The sequence below is a fragment of the Ptychodera flava genome, chromosome 10 (assembly GCF_041260155.1).
Source record: "Ptychodera flava strain L36383 chromosome 10, AS_Pfla_20210202, whole genome shotgun sequence".
Lineage (NCBI taxonomy): Eukaryota > Metazoa > Hemichordata > Enteropneusta > Ptychoderidae > Ptychodera > Ptychodera flava.
Genome location: NC_091937.1, coordinates 35,945,960 through 35,961,282, shown reverse-complemented (window position 1 = coordinate 35,961,282; position 15,323 = coordinate 35,945,960). Strand labels below are relative to the sequence as shown.

Here is a 15,323-nt window from a genome sequence, read left to right as displayed (position 1 = left end):
TTTTATCACAGACCTAATTAATGAAGATGACTCTATCCTCTCTGAGGACTTGTAATCAAAGTACCCATTAACAAGTGGGGACTGTGTCATCAACGATGACTTTTTTAAATTATATGAAAACATAATGGATATAAATTGTAGCCAAGGTTTTGTAGAGCCAGTAATGTATAAATCATATATATATGAAGAATTTTGATAATAATGTTAACGTTAAAGCCATATGAAACGCCGGATGATGTTTTGAAATAAAAGCAGTAAAAGTTGAAAAAACTTTACTTGCCCCACTGTAATACAGAGCCTTTGTAAATTTGTAGGGGCAGTATCTCATTTTGGCAACATAACTTCTGTTATTGTGAAACTAGTCTGAAAGGTGTGATTAGTTTCCCAAGATTTTGTCTGGCTAAAATTTGAATCAAATTTTTCACATTTATAACTTATTATAAGTCACATTTAAAACGATTCAAAATCAACTTCTACAAAAAACATAATTTTGTAAAAATTTTATGAGAGATTTCATGCAACTCATTTAAACCGTACTTATAACCCACATGTTACGTGTAAGTCAATCTAGATCTGCAAAGCTCATGCTAAAATTCTACCCGGTTAATTTCATTGAAATTTAATGAATACCCATATGTTGTACTGTATGTGCTATGTGGGTAATTATAATTGGCTGTTGATTAATTCAGATAAGTCAATAAAAAGAAACATTTCATCGCAGACTAATCATACTCATAGTTATGAGGCTAGTCTCCTTGCTACTTCAGTGACAGCTAAAGTACAGTAGCTGTGAAGCATTTTAAAGTATGACACCAATCGCAGCCAGGAAATTATTACAATGAAAATTGAGCTGGAACGACCGGAAACAGGCTGACATTCAGTCACGGAAGTACACTCAGTGAAAATTTCTTCATTTCCTGGAAATCACCACAAAAGTACAATTCTGGCCATGAGGGAATGTGAACAATGTTTGCTTTTAAGTTGAGAACACTGGTTTTAATAGCAGCTTCCCTTGTGAAGTTTAAGACCCTGTGGCACAGACAAGGGTGTGGCAATTTCCATCCCACTCTAATTGAGACACTGTGTCTGGTGTTTGAGTCTCAATTGCATTTTGATTGCCCTGTACATCATTGCAATCAAGTAAAGCAATAAACCACCGAGGTCAAAACCCGCATTCCTGATGGGACTGTCTCTCTTCCTGACTGCATGCCTCTGTAACCCAGTATACCATGCCAAAGGAAATCATAAAAACTGGAAAGAATTCAAACCTTTTGAATTGCATGGTCAAAGAGACCACACAGATGGCTCGGACACTCGGTTAAACACTCCAGCTCGTACTCTCATATGCACTAACTTTTATATTTGACTTTCACATATGCATGAAATATAACTCATGCAATTTTTAGTTCGCAATTGAATCAAACTAATTTCACCACTGTCATGCCTGTCTAAGTTTAGCTAATTTTCCATACCCTTACAAGAAAGATTAGAATGAATGTTTATATGACAACTCAAAGATTAGAGTGAATGTTTATATGACAACTCAAAGATTAGAATGAATGTTTATATGACAACTCAAAGAGCCAGTCACAGCTGAGTAATATAACTCTACAGAATAACATATTGAAGCAATCATAGTGACCCGTACGGTGTGTGAGAGAACTGTCAATAGGCTCTTCAAAGCTCTGATTGGTTGGGCAATTCCAGTTTTAAATAGCACACAGATTGATCGTATAAATGTAGACTGTATTTTTCTGGTTCATATGCAGCAAGTGTTGTAATCATATTTTTGTATTGAATTTTTTTTATACTTCCATCTATTTTGTCTCGCAATATGGACAACTAAATATTAGCGTAGTTGATTGCTCCAGTTATGTTTTATTGAGTTTGTTTTCAGAGCAAATTGAATTGGCACGGTGGTTTTGATAAACTACAAAATCCCACTTTTGTCAACCAGTTATCAGTCATGCTAGGAATTCAAAATGTTGATGTAGTTTAATGTGAGAAAAATCTAAAAGAATAACCTTGTGAAAATGATGAGTCAAGTAATACTGTTATTGTTAATGCGACACTTTATCATTCTGTAAATGAAATATCACAGAGGATCTCTGAATTTCTAATTTATTTACCAGTATACCATCATTGTGGTTTTTATATTTTCATGAAAAACCTTAGAATATAAGCGTATGTCATTTTTTCCGTTTTGTCTCAAAGCATCTGATTGAATTAGTCAGGTGTGATTTGCCAATTAAACCAAATCAAACACCAATTATGGTAACTCTCTTATCCGACAGTCCAGATTATGACTTTATCAGTACCAGTATCTCTGTTGGCTATGTAGCGATGAGTAAAATCCAGAGTTTTATTCTTGTTTTCAAAAGAAATTTATACAAATGCTTGACTAGGGCATGCAAGCACTGAAATTATTTCTCTTGCATCACTTGTCTAGTATGAGCATTCAGCAAATTGAATGATGTAGAGCTGAGATCTTGACTTAAACTTTTTGTCAGGGCAGCATGGGACTTGATTTCAGTGAATTCATTGACCACTTTCCCCCAGACGCTTTAAACACATTTTATCTCTGGGAATTGAGAGTATGAAAACGATGCTTTGTCTGTAGCAATTAGGAAGTTATTACATGTTTTCTCTGGAGTTAAAGTAATTTCAGCGACCTTTGATGCAGATAATTTAATCCCAATTTGTCTCCTCTGTGTTGGCAGATTTCCAGCGACAGACATAAAATTGAGTTTTCTCAAGGATTTTCAGATGTTCTGCTGTGCTTTGACATTTTCCTCCAGTTGCTATTGATGGAGTAATTGTCTGGCTGCCTTGTCAGCTAACAATTGACAGGCAATCACTTGTCATCATGTTGTATTGGAGTGTGTCGTCCTTACACCTTTCAAATCTTGAGAGACATGCAGGCAATTTGTGTGGACAAGTGATAACAACCAAATCTAACCAACTGACAACAGATCATGGTTATGTGCAGTAATAATAACCAAATCTAACCAACTGACAACAAATCATGTTTTTGTATGTGCAGTAGTAACAACCAAATCTAACCAACTGATAACAATCTGTGGTGATGTGCCGTAATAACAACCAAATCTAACCAACTGATAACAAATCGTGGTTATGTGCAGTAATAACAACCAAATCTAACCAAGTGACAACAAATCATGGTGATGTGCAGTAACAACCAAATCTAACCAACAGATAACAACTTGTGGTTATGTGCAGTAAAATCTTACCTGACAACATATCATTGTTACCGGTATGTGCAGTAATCGTATGATAACCCTTATCAGATATTTCTGGTACAAATGGAAAACATGAAAAATTTGACAAAAACTTGTAAATTGTGTGGTAATTTCACAGATTTTATCAATATCACATTATTTTAAACTGAAAGATTCATTGCTATAGGGCACACTTGCTGGCAAGTGACGGATCTGTCAGTCAAGATGTCATTTATACCTTGACAATTGACATAGAGTAGATTCCACATCAAATGAATCACCATGTCTGCACAATTGTACACTACCAGTTTTATTGTCATAATTATAAACCACACACCTTAAAAGTAGAACGCGGCTCGGGGATAGATATTCAGACTCTTAAATTTCTAGTTGTTTTCTGATCTGCCACTTCTTTGAGCTCATTTTAAAGCTCTTGGAGAAAGAAAAACTTTCACTGGCTTAGTGTTTCCGAAAATCCAAATAGAGTCAACCCAAGAGTTAACCCATAGAGTTAACACAGGAATGGTGGCCATTTTGGTTTTCATATATTGCGAAACGTAGGGTAATTTGTTTTGCTAGTTCCAAACTTTGCACGGTGACCCCCCGATTTTCATCGTTGATTTGGTAAGAGAATGGTTGAAAGTGTCATTCATGAAAGTTTGAGCAAAAGTTTAAGTCTTTCACTTTTGAGGCAATGGATACTACCTTACATGCAACAGCTATAGCCACGTAATTAATTACGTGATTTTTGCATGGGTTTGTTGAGCAGAAACAAAGCTCTATGACAAGCAAGAATACCCTCTCTATGCTCAATAGTAAGCATTGACAGGAGAAGCTGTTCACTGTTTGCATTGAATGTCATACAGTGCATTATATTACAGATTGATGTAAATGATTTTTAAATCATGGATCATAATGTAAAATTGTCTGGACAGATATTGTAACTTAATATATCAGTGAACCATCATCAGTGAACATTTATTTTTGTTGTCGCATTTTAGTTCTCATCATTCTCATGATATGAATTGATTGATTTCAAATTATATTACCATGCCCTGCCCGTCGCATTTTGATTGGTCGAGCTGAACCACGTGACTGACCACAAATACACAGTAATGGTTTGTTTACATGCCCGTGAATATGAATAATAAGATTAACAACTCAAGTATTGTAACTTTACAGCTGAAACGTAAATCATAATCAATCACAAAATAAAATGGAGCAGTTGTAGGTCAAGTTGAGATACTTTTTTCTGAAAGCATCTCCGGATTTGCCATTTTTTACAGCGCGCGTGTGCGTCGCTTAATTATTGCTCAGTTTCTAGGGCATAGTTGTCGTTCGCTCCTGAAATTTTCGGAAATTTTGACGGTTTTTCTTGGGTTTGCTGATAATATAATGGAAATAACAGACTCCGCTCTGACCATTAACGTTTATTTGTGGGCGCGGGCTCGAGAAAGCCAAATTAACGGGCTCGGCAAGCCTCGCCCGTTAATTTTGGGCTTTCCTCTCGCCCTTGCCCACAAATAAACGTAATGGTCAGCGCGTCGCCCGTTATTTCTATAATACAATACTAGGAGAATAAGAGGATGTATAGATTCAATTTACCCCCCAAAAGTTTGAATCAGTTCCCAAGAAATGCCTATGTGGTATGAAAAACGTTTGTTTTGTGCCAAGAATGCATGCAATTCTAAAGTGTCCAGCATATTTTGTGTTGATATTGAATAGATACTCATACAGCAATTTAAACGTATATGGAAAAGATAGGACTTGGCTTTTTTCACATATATTTCAAATGCTGTGTGAAAATTAGTCTGTGCGAAAAAATCTGAGTTGTCAATATCAACTTAGAGGCTGTCAATCGATCATATTAACTGATGCAAAATGCAATTCCATCATCTTGCTGCAGCCTCCCCGTGTAAAACTAGCCAGAGCACAATTGGCTCACATTGTATTGTAATTGTTCCTACAATTTGTGAGACATGGAAATCAAAGTGACATCCGACCTTTTCCACCCTATCCTGGAAAAAGCTAAGGAATGACTTTTCACACATGTCAGTACTCATGATTGATGGCATATTAGAATGCAATGATTTGTACAGATTGAAACTCAGGTTGAAACAGACCGTAACAGTCGGGTTACGATATTGTCTACTCTGCCACTTCGATTTTACCATTTAGAGGAAAAGCTTCTTGTTGCAATATTATTGACCTTAACCAACAGGTCAAGGAAAGCGCTATTACACAGCAGCTGTCAAACAGCGTGGATGGTTTGATATACATTGTCTATACCTGGTGTACATTTGATGAGTAGAATTGAATTTCATGAGATGATACTGCCTGTGAAGGTTGTGATCCACGTTACGTCTGTCTTGAATAATTTAGTTTTTGGTCAATAAAACTGCAAGATATGTGTATCCATATTGATATCATCCCGTAGTGTTTGCATAACTTCCTTTGTTCCTTTGTTCAACCCATGTATCTGAGGAAGGAGACTACACATTTTGAAAGCTCATGCCCTAGTATTCATTGAGTTAACTCACAGCGTATGTGCTACCAAACCTTAGATTATGTGTTAATGAATGTGACTTTTCCAGTTCTCTAATCCAACATTCTCAGAATCACTAGTCACTGTCTCACAAGCAGTTTTCCAAAAAATACTGAGTAACTAAGTTTAGATGAAAACCATTTTTACAACAGAAGATGGAGCTACAATATAGTCAGTGAAGGGGAATTTATATTTTTGACATTTTGATGACTCCCTTCTGAGTTATTTTTATATGTTCAGTGAATAAATTTTAATTTCAATACATCATAAATTGATTAAAAAATGTGCTGTAATGATTGACCTGAAAAGTGACATTCAATAATTTATACCTTGAGCATACTGTATGTATTAATTTCACTCTCATTCAGAAATTGCAGTCATCCAACATCTCATTAATTGCATGTAGACTGTCTTCTAGACTAATTGTATTTTATTGCCGCAATATCACACTTCAGCATTCACATCACCACTTTTTTATTCTCTGCATAGCAGAACAAACTATTGGAGAAAGTAGTAGCACGTCATATAGACAGTTGAATCAGAATTAACAATAGATTTAATTGTGTTTAATATTTTTACAGAATGTCTTCCTTCTATACAACCTAGGGTGGTTTTTCTGGTTTATCAAAGAAAGGTATGATGTATAAAAATTGTACTTTCAGACCTTATAACTTTCAGGTAACACACATCTGCCTGAATCACCCTATATATAAAGGCTTGGTCTGAGGTGGTGTAAAATTACATGTTCACAATTTTACAAAATAGCAATAGCAAGTCATAATTAATATTATTTTGAAAATGATAACAAGAAATGAATGGAAATTTACTGCCTTGATCCTCTTTAATGACATAATTCATCTGACATCTGGTTCAGTCACTGCATGATTTTCTTGATAAAAATGAAAAAATAAATGTGCATGGTTTTCACATAACTCCACTGTTACAGCTATAGTAGTATATCTGTGACAGATTTTAACGTTCACTTCAGAGCAGTGACATTATCACATAATACCGGTATTTCTCAAGATGATTAGTTTCCGAAAGCACTTAAAACAGGCAGGTAAATCTGTAATAATCATTTCCTCAGAGTGTGGGATTATTTTCCTCCCACTGACATTTTCACTCTTCACCAAGTGAAATGCTGACAACATCAGATTTACTCTTGAAGATGATATATCAGAGCCTGAGGGTTATTTATAAAACTGATGTCTCTATAGGTTTCATTAAATCTGCAAAAAGTAAGTTTCAATTTTGAGACAAAAACTGATTTTAGATCTGTATGATTGGATTTTTATACAAACCATTGCAGAGCGATACCCGCAAAGAAGTCCATAACATATACGCAATCCACAAAAATTCCACATCATATTTGGCATTCAGTCTTGCCTAAGGTTTGGGTGCATATATGTATGTACATGGTTTGGAACCTCAGTAGCATTTTCTGTTTTGTCCCCTAACAGAATTGAATTAATATACTAGGGGGAACCGTGGTAATATAACCGGGGAACCGTGGTAATGGGTATACCAGCCATCATGGAGATGACAGCTAGGCTGCCTACGGAAACAAAAAGTTTTCTTTTTGAAAATCCTAGGTACAAGATATTGTTTAGGTTACTGTATATATATATATTCATATAGTATTAGGTTGTATATTAAAATGTATAGAGGGGATATATTGTATCCAATCGCAGGATGGTCACACATTGATGACTAGTCTATCTTTAGGAAAAGAAAATGTGACAGCAAAGAAAATTTTATACAAAATCTGTCTTGTCCTCAGTGGAACATGCCTGTGTGTTCACAGTGGTGGTTTCAGAGATTGACTCAATGAATAAATTTTCTGTGGTAATGATCGGAATATTGAAGGGAGTCCATAAATTTGCGGCATTCGGAAATGAGAATGTGTAATTCAGAGTTTTAATCAGTGTAATTGGCGCGACAGTGAGGCGTTTGATATGTAAACTAGGAAAGTTAATTCAATTTGTCCAAATCAGGTACTTTAATCATTTGGCTGAGCATGTAACCAAGATAATATCGGAAATGTACATGTAGCTTTCAAACAGGAAAAATAGCTGACCACAGATTTCAAACAGGAATACTAGCTTACCAGTGGATTCTGTGAGAGTCATGTAACCAACGGTCTAGATTTTACACATAGATTTACAACTCTAAAAGTATTTTGTTGAAAATGAAAACATATGTTTAGAAAGGAAAAGAAAGCTTCTGGTATGTGCAGTGGCTCAATTGCAATTTTGACAAAAATAGCCTCTCCCCAGGTGTTGACCCCCTTTCCCACAAGGAAAACTTCCCACTGTCCCTCTCCTAATGACAAAAGTTGCCAATTGCCTGAGAATTACCTAAATGAACCATGCAAATTGTACGCCATGCAAATTACCTACTGAGTTCTAAAATATTACGTTCATGCACATGCATGAAAAAAATTTCTTGTGTTGATTTTTCTGGCCCCTCTGATACACGAAAAAAAACACATCAGCCAAGAAACCGATTATAAAATGTTTTTCAGAAACACTTTCTTCATTAGCTACAGTTATTTCCAATCACAGGTATTTACATGCATGCATTGTAGACATGGCATCTTTTGATGTGGTCATTGTTACCATGGTGATTATCAATGCACTGAGACAGAGGTGGATCAATAGAAAGTTTTGATATTAGAGATTTTTATCTCATGAACATATGAAGAGGGAAACAAATATTTTGCCTTTTAAAATGTGATTTGAAATTCTTTCATGTTTTGCAATATTGTGCATCGTATAATGAAAGATCATATTAATAAAATGACTTAATACGCAGTTTTTGTTGCATAAAAAGACAAAAACCACAATTTTCAACTCACACTGCAAATAAAGCTAAGTTTAATATTCAGAGGTATTATACACCAATGTTAGCAAACTGTCAAAACAGTCCAATGTAAATATGTCTTATTCATAGATTACTTTAGTTGAAATTTATAATGCACTGAAAGCGACGGCAAAACAATTATCCATATTAGTTTAAAAAGTGTTATTTCTGTATTTTATGTTTACAGTGCCGTATTCTCACTTTTAAATCACACACAATTCTCCAAAATTCTATAGCTATTTATTGCTATACATCTCAGTTTATCATATTAGATCCACCACCAAAGCTGTATTAAATATTAGAAATGAATCTTTTCATGTTCGTTTCGCATTCTATACACACAGGGTAGATGCATAACCACACTGGTAGATACAATGGATTTCCATTGATTTCATATCTTTGGAGAATGGAAGACGGCCTTTGATAGTTTTTTGAACATATATAAAATTTTCCATGGTGATGGACGTTGTAAAAGTGGCTGTCACAAGATTGATGTCAGATAAAAAGATCAAAATGATAAAGTTTTGTGATGGGGGACTTTGATACCAAAAAGTTGCTCTCAGTCTAAAAGGTTACAGGATTCAGAGTCAAGATCATGGTCATGAGATTAACAATTAAAGTGCCAAAATTTTACCCTCCAAAATTTTAGTACGTACAATATTTTGTAAATTTTTTTGCATTTTTCTGTAATTTTTTTATTTTGGACTGAATTGATATGTTTTCACTTTGGCTTCAGTGTTTTATCAAACTTTATGAAAAATATACAGAAATGCAAAGACAGGATTGTTATGAAATTTTTGAAATTAACTTCAATGAAGCCTGAAACGTTCTCATAAAACACTAAAAAAAGTAAGATAAGTGATAGATTAAGTGTCTTGTTTTTAATTCAAGAAAGCTTTTTCATGATACTCAAGTCAAAATAACTGTCCATTAGACTGATATACACTCAGTCTGGTATTTTGACACACAGACAGTGCTATGATCGAAAAGTTGTAAAAACACCATTAGATTGTTATCCACACAGCCATCTCAGTGGTGGTTACTGGCAAGAGATGAAAGTAAGCCTGGATAATTGAGTGATAAACCCTACGTGGTTGTGAATACATCAGTGCTCAGTGACAGAAACGTGAATTTCTGCCCAATGAAGCTAATATCGCAAAGTGTTGCCACAACTGTATTGTTACTATGGTAACAATATCGTTCATTTAGTTGCCTTGGATATTGTTCTCTTAACTGTCAGTCATAGACAGTGTGTTTATATTGTACGGGTACTTGTGGAGTGTAGTCATTAATGTCTACGCAGCAACAGCCGATATTTCTACTGAAGGTTGTCTTCTGAGGAAAAACAAATTAAGTCTCCTTGAATTGAGTAATTAGATGATTAAAAGTGACATCAGTGTTCCATTGTGTTTATTTAAAACTCCTGTCTGAGTAATAGGCTGATATTGTCTGCTTGAATTAAATTGTGAGGCAAAGCAATGATAGAAGTTTGAATTAATTAATGAGCTCATTAAAAGAGACATCTGTGCTCCACTGTGTAAACTTTCAACTTCTGCTGACCACAGATGAGTAAAATGAATATTTAATTTGATTTGTTCAATACCAATATCAGCATGGTGATGTTCATAAAAGTTGAAATCATTACAGTTTTTAGGACTTGTGTAGACTGGCCCGTCTCGGCAACAGTTACTGGCTACCCAAGCCAATGTGTTCACCCTATGATCCACACAACAGCCTACTACTAACATGACAGTCTGCTAAAATTAATATACTCCTTCAATTTATTCTGTTTTGATATTCATATGCCTACAGACTTCGAACAAGTCTAGGACTGGTGTTGAATACACCAAATATTAATTCATTAAATTTGTTTATAGAGTCAAGAGACTGTCAATCCATGAGAAAATTGACAAATATCATGGTTATTCCATGATAACATTTTTGAAATAATCCTAAACGAGAGATATCAAGTACTGACACAAAACATGTACCACAAAGTTCTAACATTCCATGGAAGTGTGTTTGTTTATCACATTGGTAATCTTATCTCCAGAGAGAGTTCATTAGAATGGTGTAGTCATAATCAGAAACAGGACTCCACCAGTGTTGCAAGGCACCACAGTGAATACTGCCTTTATCAGTTTATTACCATGCTGTATTTGACAATGTACATCATTGACGACTTCAATTTATTGCTTGTTCTTCTTTGAGAGAATTGTCTCATATGTCGTCTCTTACGTTCCAGGTGTCATCCTTCACAGACTACAATGTTGACTTTGGGAATAACTGCATGAATTTGTGCTGCAGACACAAGAAATAACCAAAGATGTTCATATTTTTAATGTATTTATTTTATTATTCAATCAAATGATGTACTTAGCTTCAGCTAGCTAGCTCTGCTGCAGACAAACCATCAACAGACAATAAAGCCATCAACAGTGTCTAGTGTTTGACTGCTACAATATTGCGCTTGACAGAATACTGAAAATAATTTAATCTCGATAATAACAGCCATGTTACTGTTGTACATTATCTTGTCCTTTTCTGTTCTCTATTCAGAAAGATTCCCAAGTCAGAAGGAAACATTTGCATCAGAGGAAGGCTGACTATAAAGGCTGTGATCGATCCAAACACCCGAATATGAATCTGAGGCTTGCATGAAATGTAAATACACCTGGATGTACATAAATGTGAAGAATGCATGTTGTGAAAATCAAACAGAAGCAAGAAAATGGAGTTTTGATACAAAAGGAATGAAGAGATTGAAATTTATGAAGAAGCTGTCCTTTTTTCATAATTCATAATTCATCATTTGAAGGCAACTTGCAAGAAAAACTATGCACCATAAATTAATTAAGTTTACTCTACTTTAAAGAAAAAATGTCCCAAATAATTAGACACAGAAATTGGTTGTTTAGGACTGGAACAAATGAATGTTGACATGCATCTATAAATTCATGATACAGTTTCCTGTTAGAATCCCTTGTGCTTGAACAGACAAACACAAAATACTGCAGTCATTTTGTTATTGGGTCTGCATTGAAGTGACAAGTTACACACTGTAGTTACAAACTGTAGGATAAATGGAAAGAAATTTGAACTTTACAGGTATGTGGTTTAATTTGATCTATGCTACAAAGTAACATAGTAGTGTGTACATATTTTATACATTTGTAGTACATTTGTAGTACATTTGTAGTCCATAAAATAATTTATAGATATCATCATCTTCGATACTATTTCAGTTTTTTTATCGTTATTTGTTTTTCACTTTTGTAATTAGTTGACATTGCCATGTTAAATATTGTAGTAGAAGATATGAAAGGTCTGTTGTACTAGCTGACATCACAATTGTAAACACATGTTATTTTAGAAAATATTATTTCTGTCAATGAATTTTTATGATCATTATGCTATGATGAATATATGGATTATCTTAACAATATTAATTACTTGGGTAATGCTATCCAGTGTATTTGGTTTTTTGTTCCCAGGCATCATATTTTTACATCTGTCAGTATTTGAAACATGGACATATATGAATGCTGTGCATTTACTTTGAACTTTGACCTCATCAGACTTTGTTACGGAGCATTGAGCTTCTCAGACAAATTGTCAATTTGGCTCTTAAGTTTGTCTGATGAGATGGTTATATAAAGGAACAGGGTCGTTGAAATGTCAAGTGTGACTTCAGATGAAATGCTAGAATTATGAAAGAAATTGTGATTGTCCCGTTGTTTCTATAATGGCGCAAATGCAGAAATTATGAAAGAAATATTATTGTCATTATTTTTGTGCCATAAATGCAGAAATTATGAAATTGTGATTGTTAATGTATGTTTAATCTCTCTGCAGAGTTACAATTTCAGACACCATGTTAGAGTCATAAATTTATAGAATAAAAATTAAAAAATCGTGTTCAACTGTTAGTTGCACCCATTAGATACAGTATAGTTTTATATTTTGAATCATTTATAAAATAATGGTAAGTTGATGACTCAAACATCTGAATCAGTATTTTATTGCAAAAATAATACAGCATTTGTGTGAGTCCCTTGTAAAAGCAATACACTGAAATGAAGTATTTATTCATGTTTTATTATATAGGTAACATTATTGCAAGCTATGAAAACAATAATCAAAGATGAATGTGTATCTGAACAGCCTCGTTATTGGTTGTTAGGGAAAATGAAATTTTCATGAGCAATAGAAATAGTTTGATGACTTATCTCACAGATGGTTTCTGAAATTAGTAAATCTGTTGTATTTCCACTAGTTTTTGCATTTTCATTTGAATGTTTTCTATATTTGTAAAATGTAACAGGGATTTTGTACTTTTTATTTTCCTGTGAAATTTTGTACCAGTGAATGTTCAATTGGTGTAGGTTTGATAGTCTTATACATTGAGTTTATAGCTCACAAACAATGTAATTTTACACTGCACACCCTGCAACCCCCATTTCTCAGTTGACAAGTCCAGACGCACTTTGGAAACTACGGATTTAAACCAAGTTCATCAACAGTAAGGGTTGAAAGTTTTCAGCGTCTATGACATTTCTGTCATTACAAAATGTTTACAACTTTCTAGTTTCCCATTTGTATTTATGTAGGCATGAGAAAAAAGACAATTTAGTACCTTCTAATGGCTGACATGAAATAGCTGATTTTACTGCGTTCTTCAGCAATTTTTTTTCTGTGCGAGATATTGGTAAAAGAAAAACTTTCCATGTCTTATTTCAAATTTACGCTATTTTCTCTCAGTAATGGACCAAAATAGTGTAATAATTTTTTTTAACATTTCTGAATTGATATTCAAGCTAATGTTTCATTATTGAAAGTTTTCTAAGTTGTTAATTGCTCACTGAATTTCTTTGCTTGAATAAAAGAAATGTGTATAACAATTGTGTTTTATTATTCTCTTTTGATGGTTTGAGTCAAACCTTCAAAGTTGTAATTTTTATGTATTTTCTATAATTCTGTTTGTATTTGTAATATACTATGTCTTCTTCCACTCCGTAACTGATGTCAGTTCACAGACAGACATATACTATTCAACTTACCAACACAACTTGTATTCCTGCATGTTCAATGTTAGTGTGGACAACGGAAGTTTAGTCCAGACTAGAACTCAGTCATCCAGAATAATATTGAAAATTGTCCATGATGTATTTCTAGGCTAATACAATGGAATTTCAGCTTGCTGAATACTTTAGGGGAGAGAGGAAGAGAACATACCTTTCTGGAACAAAAATGATGTTGTCATCAAAGGTTACAGCCATTATGGTGAAAATTTGATATATCTTACTTATTGAAGTAATATACTTGTTTCACTCTGTCTTTTATAATGAATTTATGAATTTTTATTTATTTATTTGTTTATTATTTACTTTACCAATGATGTGAACATTTCCTGTCAAAACCATCCATTATATTTATTTTCAGAAAGAATAGAAAGGTGAGATGTGTCAATTAAATATTGTAAAACGGGTATTTTTAACTAGCATCCTTTTTTAGCAAATTTAGCCAAGTGTTTAAATTTGCTAATTTAAGATACTGCTAATTTAAACTTTTCCCACATATTTACTATGGTCCAGATGTCTTCACTGCTAAATTTAAAACCTGCTTATTGCAATGAAAATCCAAAATCGCTAAACATTAGGGAAAGACTGCATTAACTTGCATGGTACCTGAAACCTGGGTCCTTGCCTGACCAACTCGGGTGACAAACAGAAGACTTTTAATCCCTCAAGGTGTGAATGTTCCATTGTTATGTTTATCTAATCCAGCTGGTGCTATTGTAGTGCCATTGTAGGAAAGGTAGGTCTGTGAAATTGATCCCCATAGGGAAGTAGGGTATTCCTAAGTTAATGGAGCTTTCCCGTAATGAAAAGCATGCTGCTTATTCACAGTGTTTTACACTCACAAACTCTTTGAGATTGGTAAAACATATTTCTACTGTGATTAGATAAATACTACATATGGTCATCCTTTATGATTTTATCTACATATTTGTGTTTATTTATATATATATTTGTTTTATTTGTTTCAATATCCAATTCAATCATACACCAGTCTGATGGCGAAAAACAGATCAACACATATGGCCTACTGACTGATATTGGTCCCTTTGCATGTTTTTATGTTTTTCTATCTTTGTTATAAATGTACTACCTGTGTATGGTGACACACAGAATCAGCGCTGAGCGGTTTCATGAATTAATCAAGACCAACAGAGGGAAAATCTTCAAATGATTTAGGACTATCATGGAAGTGAGACCTGAATGAATCATCAAGATATGTTTGTTTTCTCAACTGCACTGTGATGGCATGTCTGTAGTCAGTGAAAAAAGAAAACTGTCAGACCAGCTGCAGTTCTCTCTAATTTTAAACCAAGTCCAACTTAAGTACACTGTTGTCACATGATTACATACAAAAACAAAGCCTCGCTACACTGCATGAAACGTTAAACTTAAGTAACAGATATAGAAATTTTAGCCCATATTGACTCTAGATCACAGGGCCATAATGTGTTGTCAGTCATAGCAAGAGTGTAAAATATTAATAAATTTATGATTATGGATACTATTCATAAAAATTCAATATTTCTGTCATTATTGTTTACTTAAAAGGTATCCTACTGAACTTAGATCTTGAATAATGATCAGTTTTCATGTCGA

At 34.0% G+C, this 15,323-nt stretch overlaps 2 protein-coding genes across 2 annotated transcripts in view; both read left to right on the top strand.

Moving 5' to 3' along the window:
- LOC139142652 (trophoblast glycoprotein-like) overlaps nt 1-13,547 on the top strand; it is a 60,097-nt gene extending 46,550 nt beyond the window's left edge. The window contains exon 2 of the mRNA XM_070712698.1: nt 11,206-13,547. The gene's annotated coding sequence lies outside the window, so the exon portion shown is untranslated. The remainder of the gene's footprint in view (nt 1-11,205) is intronic.
- LOC139142665 (zinc finger-containing ubiquitin peptidase 1-like) overlaps nt 1-15,323 on the top strand; it is a 470,199-nt gene that overhangs the window by 223,228 nt on the left and 231,648 nt on the right. The gene's annotated exons all lie outside the window — the stretch shown is intronic.